General features: G+C 41.4%; 1 long non-coding RNA gene across 1 annotated transcript; it reads left to right on the forward strand.

The window, feature by feature from the left end:
• The first annotated feature begins 355 nt into the window (after positions 1–355).
• On the forward strand, positions 356–3,484 carry LOC134760991 (uncharacterized). The gene is made up of 2 exons (XR_010139142.1): positions 356–947; positions 3,200–3,484. It is a non-coding gene; the product is annotated as an uncharacterized LOC134760991 (long non-coding RNA).
• The last annotated feature ends 2,480 nt before the right edge of the window (positions 3,485–5,964 follow it).

Raw genomic sequence — 5,964 nt, forward strand, 5'->3', positions numbered from 1 at the left:
TACAATAGTGAACAAACAGACAAAAATCCCTGCCCTTGTGGAGATTACTTTCTAAGAGAATAAACCATAAGTAGGTAAAACATATGGTATGTTAGAAGATAATGAATGTTATGGAGCAAAAATAATTTATCTAATTTTGGTCATTGTAGAAAATAAAATAAGTAGAGGTTCCTCTTCAAAGGGACTTTCCTCCCAGTGTAATTGGGAATAGATAGTAACCTCTCTTAGAAGCAAAATTTACTCAAAGAATTGTGCTAATGTTCTTAAACATCTGCTAGCTGTAATAAAGAAATCAGTATACTCTGTGTTCTTAGCTCCCACATTTTAGCCTAGGTATTTGCCCTGGCATGCCTGAACCAGTCCAAGCAAGCATTAGGTCATAGCCTATTCCTCTTCCTTATTTGGAAGTGCGTTTGCCTCTCTCAGCATTCCACAAGTTACTTCCTCTCTTCCTTTGTTTTCCTCTGCCTTTGCCTCTTTTGGGAAGTTCTAAGTTGCTAGCCAGTTAGGGTCGAGTACAGAATGTAAGGTCCCGTTCCAGCCAATGGAAATTGGACACAGCAGTAAGGTGGACATGTCAGGTTATAAATGACCGTGTCTCCTTTGTTCATGTGTGCTTTCCTGGCAAGACTGCTAGTGAGCAGCACCCTTTCTGCAGAAAGTAAACTAGCCTTGCTGAGAGATTCTTTGTCTCAGTGCTGATTTTTGCAACACCGAGCACTGGTTCCCAACTATTTGGTGGCCCGTATGGGGTATAACATTCCCCTCTGGGACAGTCTTTGCCACTCTCTCATGGGGAGGCGCCCTGCCACCCGTTGTTGCAGCGGCCCCAGCAGGAGAGCCGGGACCTACCTGGTGCGAGGAATATACTTGGATTCTCAGCAACACGGGGAAAGAGAGAGGCTTGTGGGACCTTGGTGACCAGGTGACTCCATGTGTGGGCCAAGGTAGGAAAAGCTGCAAGAGGGTGGTAAAGTACTTCCTTGGTGGTCAGCTTTTGGAGGCTGAGTAATTGTGTGTATGTGTGAATGATTATCTGTGCTACGAGTCCTGCTGTTCGGCAGAATGTGTGAACACAGACGGAAAGAATGTAAGGGACCTCCAAAAGGGAGAGGGAGGAAGGTTAACCTCTTGGGAAAGAGAATCAGTGAGACATCTCTGGTTTGAGAGATTGAGCCTGTAGCAAGCTTTTAAAGACTGGACAGGTGAGAAATCTCCAGTCTGAAGGATCTGGGGGATTGGGCCTCCCCGGGAGAAAGATAGGTAAGACATCCCTAGTATGTGGGATTGGACTTACCTAGGATCAAACATGGGAAAAGGCCCTTGGCAAGCCTCCAGAGGAAGGGAGGATGAGAAGCCTCTAGTAGAAGAGGTTGAGCCCTCTTCTGTGCACCCAGGAGTGCTAGAAACCTCCAGCAAGGGGGGTTGAAAGTTCCAGGGAAAAGGCCTATTCTAGTTAGGCACCACCCCAAACCTTCAAGATAGGAAATGTTCCGAGTAAAACAGGGAAAATAAAGAGCTGCAGCTACGGAAGTATTAGTTGAAGAAGGTAGAAAATTAACCTTTTGGGGAGAAATTAATTGTAAGCATGCCCCAACAAGTTAGAGCTATTTTAAATCAAAAAGCAGGAAGATAGCTTACTGACTCCAGAATCTTAAAATATAAGGCTATTTTGCTAGGAAAAGATGATTTCATCTTGACTACTGATAATTCACTCAACCCAGCAGGTTTCTTGTCAGGAGACCCAAATCTTAAAAAAAAAAAAAAAAGAACACTTGTGTCTAGATTTGATTGATTACCAAACAAAAGTCAGGCCAGATCTAGGAGAGGCCCCTTTTAAATCAGGGCGACACTCGTTTATAGATGGTTCCTCCAAAATAGTCAAAGGAGAAAAACATAACAGGTTTTCAATAATTGGTGGAGAAACTCTTGAAGAAGTAGAGCCAGGAAGACTGCCCAATAATTAGTCTGCCCAAACCTGTGAACTGTTTGCACTCAACCAAGCTTTGAAATGCTTGCAGAACAAAGAAGGAACTGCTTATACTGATTCTAAGTATGCCTTTGGTGTAGCACAAACAGTTAGAAAACTTTGGGCTAAGCAAGGTCTTATTAACAGTAAAGACCAAGATCTAGTCCACAAAGAACTAATTGTTTGTGTTCTAGACAATCTCCAGTTGCCAGAAAAGATGGCTATTGTACATGTCCCAGGGCATAAAAAGGACTTTTTTTTTTTTTTTCCACAAGTTGGGGAAATAACCAAATGATCTTGCAGATCAGATAGCCAAACAAACTGCTGTTTCTTCTGAAATGTCTTTCACTTAACTCCTTGCCTTCCTTCCCCTACTGTAGTCCCCATCTTCTCTTCCACTGAAAAAGAAAAGCTAATAAAAATAGGAGCTAAAGAGAACACAGAAGGAAACTGGATATTACCAGATCAAAGGGAGATATTATCCAAACCTCTCATAAGGGAAGTCTTAACTACGGTTCTCAGAGTTTATAAGTGTATTGGAATTTATACCCTAGCCAAACAGGTCACAGACAATTGTCTAACATGCAGGAAAACTAAGAAACAAGCCCTAAGAAAATCACCCCTTGGGGGATGAGATCTGGAGCTAAGACCATTCCAAAGTGTTCAAATTGATTACACCGAAGTGCCTCCAATCGGTCGCCTGAAGTATTTATCAGTAATAGTAGATCATCTCACTCACTGGATCGAAGCTATCTCCTTTCCAAATGGAACAGCTAATAATGTAATTAAAGCATTAATTGAGAATATACTTCCCCTTGTGTTAATAGAGAATATTAACTCAGACAATGGAACCCATTTTATGGCACATATTATTAAGAAGCTGGCCCAAGTGCTAGACATAAAATGGGAATACCATATTCCCTGGCATCCCTCATCCTCCAGATGAGTAGAAAGAATGAATAAAACCCTTTTATTCATTCTGACTAAATTTCTGACTAAATTTCTGACTAAATTAATTCTAGAGACTCGTTTACCATGGACCAAATGTCTTCCCATTGCCTTATTGAGGATCAGGACAGCTTCTTGAAAGGATATAGGCCTGTCTCCATATGAAATGTTATATGGATTGCCCTATTTACATTCCTAGCTGATGTTCCTATGTTTGAAACTAAGAATCAGTTCCTCAGAAATTACATACTTGGTCTCTCCTCTACCTTTTTTTCTCTTAAGATCAAAGATCTCTTAGCACAGATGTCATCACTAGAATTTCCAGCACACCAGCACCAACCCAGGGACCACGTTCTCATCAAAGGTTGGAAGGAAGGGAAACTCGAGCCCACCTGGGAAGGCCCCTATCTTGTGCTGTTAACCACTGAGATTGCCGTCTGCACAGCCAAGAAAGGATGGACCCGCCAAACTTGAGTCAAGAAATCATCTTCCTCATCAGAATCATGGGTTACTGTACCAGGATCGAGTCCTACCAAGTTAAAATTAAAGAAAGCTTAATTTTCATAACCTTGTAATATTGCTTCCTTTCCTCTCCTTATTCTGTTACTAGCTCCTTTGTTATTAATGTTACTAAGTCTGACTCACCTCAGACCATTGCTTTTGATGCTTGCTGCGTCATACCTTGTGGAGATGTGAAGGATCAACAATAGCTAGCCTTTCCACACAAATATTTATGCCCCAGCCCTCTAACTGACACAGTTACTCTTAGCACTCATCGTTGTGGTCACCTGTAGCTGAGATGCCAATTTTCTGCTCCTACAGCCTGGCAATCTCGTAGTAGATGGGACTACGTCCTTTGGACTACTCAGGAGCAAGGTTGGACTTCTAAGGAAGAGGTTTGTGCAGATCTAAAACCCCTCCTCTATTTCACTAAAGGGGCTACCTCTTCTCAGGCTTTCTCTCTATCACCACCTCCACCTTAACTGACTCTAGACCTGCCCTTAGTTGCTTCTATGGTATGGGGATTGATGTAAATGGGAAAGACCCCCTAGACATTTTTAAGATATGCAATATTCCCCCGTCTTGCCCTTATTCAGTAGCTTCAGTTTTAGATCCCACATTGGTTGCTTCTACACCTAATAATAAAACCAGGGTGTCTATTATGAAGGTAAAAGATCTAAGACAGAACTTAGCCATTGAGACAGAATATCGAAATGCAAATGCCTGGCTGGAATGGAATAAATATTCACACTTTAAATAAGAGTGATTGTTACACTTGTGCTCACGATAGGCCAGAGGCTCAGATTGTCACCTTTCCACTCAGATGGTCTCCTCATTGACCAAGTATGGACTGTATGGTGACTCTCTTTCAGAATCCCACTGCTTGGGATAATCCATCATGCTGAGCTCTCTCTGCTGTTTCCTGAAGTTCAACACCCTGTGGGTCAGCCCCCGAGGGCAATCCAACTTCTACCTCTAAATGCCAAGTTTACTTCACGCCTCTCACAGCAAGGGGAAAATTTGATGTTCCTTGGAAGCATAAAAAGATGCAAGGAGCTCAAGCCTCTCCAGGAGCTTGCCCATCAGTCTACGCTTAGCCATTGCCAAGCAGATGTATGGTGGTATTATGGTAGACTTTTACTGGACACTCTGCCAAGTAACTGGAGCAGAACTTGTGCTGTAGTCCAGTTGGCTATCCCTTTCACCCTGGCATCTCAACAGTCTGGGAAAGTAAAAACAAAATGTCATAAGCCAAAAGAAACTCCTTATAAGTCCTTTGATCCTCAAGTTTATAAAGATGCTATTGGGATTCCATGAGGAGTGCCAGATAAATTCAAAGCGCAAATTCAAACAGCTGCAGGATTTGAGTCTATGTTATTCTGGTGGGTAACTATTAATAAAAATGTAGACTGGATAAACTATATCTATTACAATCAGCAATGATTCGTAAATTACACTATGGATGCCATTAAAGGGATAGCTAAACAATTAGGACCTCCCAGTCAGATGGCCTGGGAAAATAGAATAGCCTTAGATATGATATTGGGGGAAAAAGGAGGTGTTTGTGTTATGATTGTGACCCAATGTTGTACCTTTATTCCTAATAATACTGCCCCTGACGGAACTATAACAAGAACACTGCAGAGATTAACAGCCCTATCTGATGAACTTGCCAAAAATTCTGAAATAAATGATCTTTTTTCTAAAATAATAGAACATTGGTTCAGTGGATGGAAAGGAATTTTGACTTTAGTTCTTACCTCGTTTGCTCTTGTTATTGGTGTACTTATTCTTGTAGGCTGCTGTATTATTCCCTGTCTTCAAAGTTTTATACAAAAACTTGTCTCTGCTACTCTCACAAAATTATTTCCTAACTCTCTTCCACCCTATTTGGAAAGATTACTTCTCTTAGAAGGACAAACAGAAGTTGAGTCAAGACATAGTATACAAGTTTGAAGAGGAATTATAAAATAAAAGAGCGGGGAATTGTAGAAAATGAAATAAGTAGAGGTTCCTCTTCAAAGAAACTTTCCTCCCAATCTAATTGAGAATAGATAGTAACCTCTCTTGGAAGCAAAATTTACTCAAAGAATTGTGCTAATATTCTTAAATATCTGCTAGCCGTAATAAAGAAATCAATACACTGTGTGTTCTTAGCTCCCACATTTTAGCCTAGATATTTGCCCTGGCATGCCTGAACCAGTCCAAGCAAGCATTAGGTCATAGCCTATTCTTCTTCCTTATTTGGAAGTGCTTTTGCCTCTCTCAGCATTCCACAAGTTACTTCCTCTCTTCCTTTGTTCTCCTCTGTCTTTGCCTCTTTTGGGAAGTTCTAAGTTGGTAGCCAATTGAGTTGAGTACAGAATATGAGGTCCCATTCCAGCCAATGGAAATTGGACACAGCAGTAAGGTGGACGTGTCAGATTATAAATGACCTTGTCTCCTTTGTTCATGTGTGCTCTCGTGGCAAGACTGCTAGCAAGCAGCACCCTTTCTGCAGAAAGTAAACTAGCCTTGCTGAGAAATCCTGTCTTAGTGTTGATTTT

Source organism: Pongo abelii, chromosome 2 (assembly GCF_028885655.2).
Source record: "Pongo abelii isolate AG06213 chromosome 2, NHGRI_mPonAbe1-v2.0_pri, whole genome shotgun sequence".
In the NCBI taxonomy this organism is placed as follows: Eukaryota; Metazoa; Chordata; class Mammalia; order Primates; family Hominidae; genus Pongo; species Pongo abelii.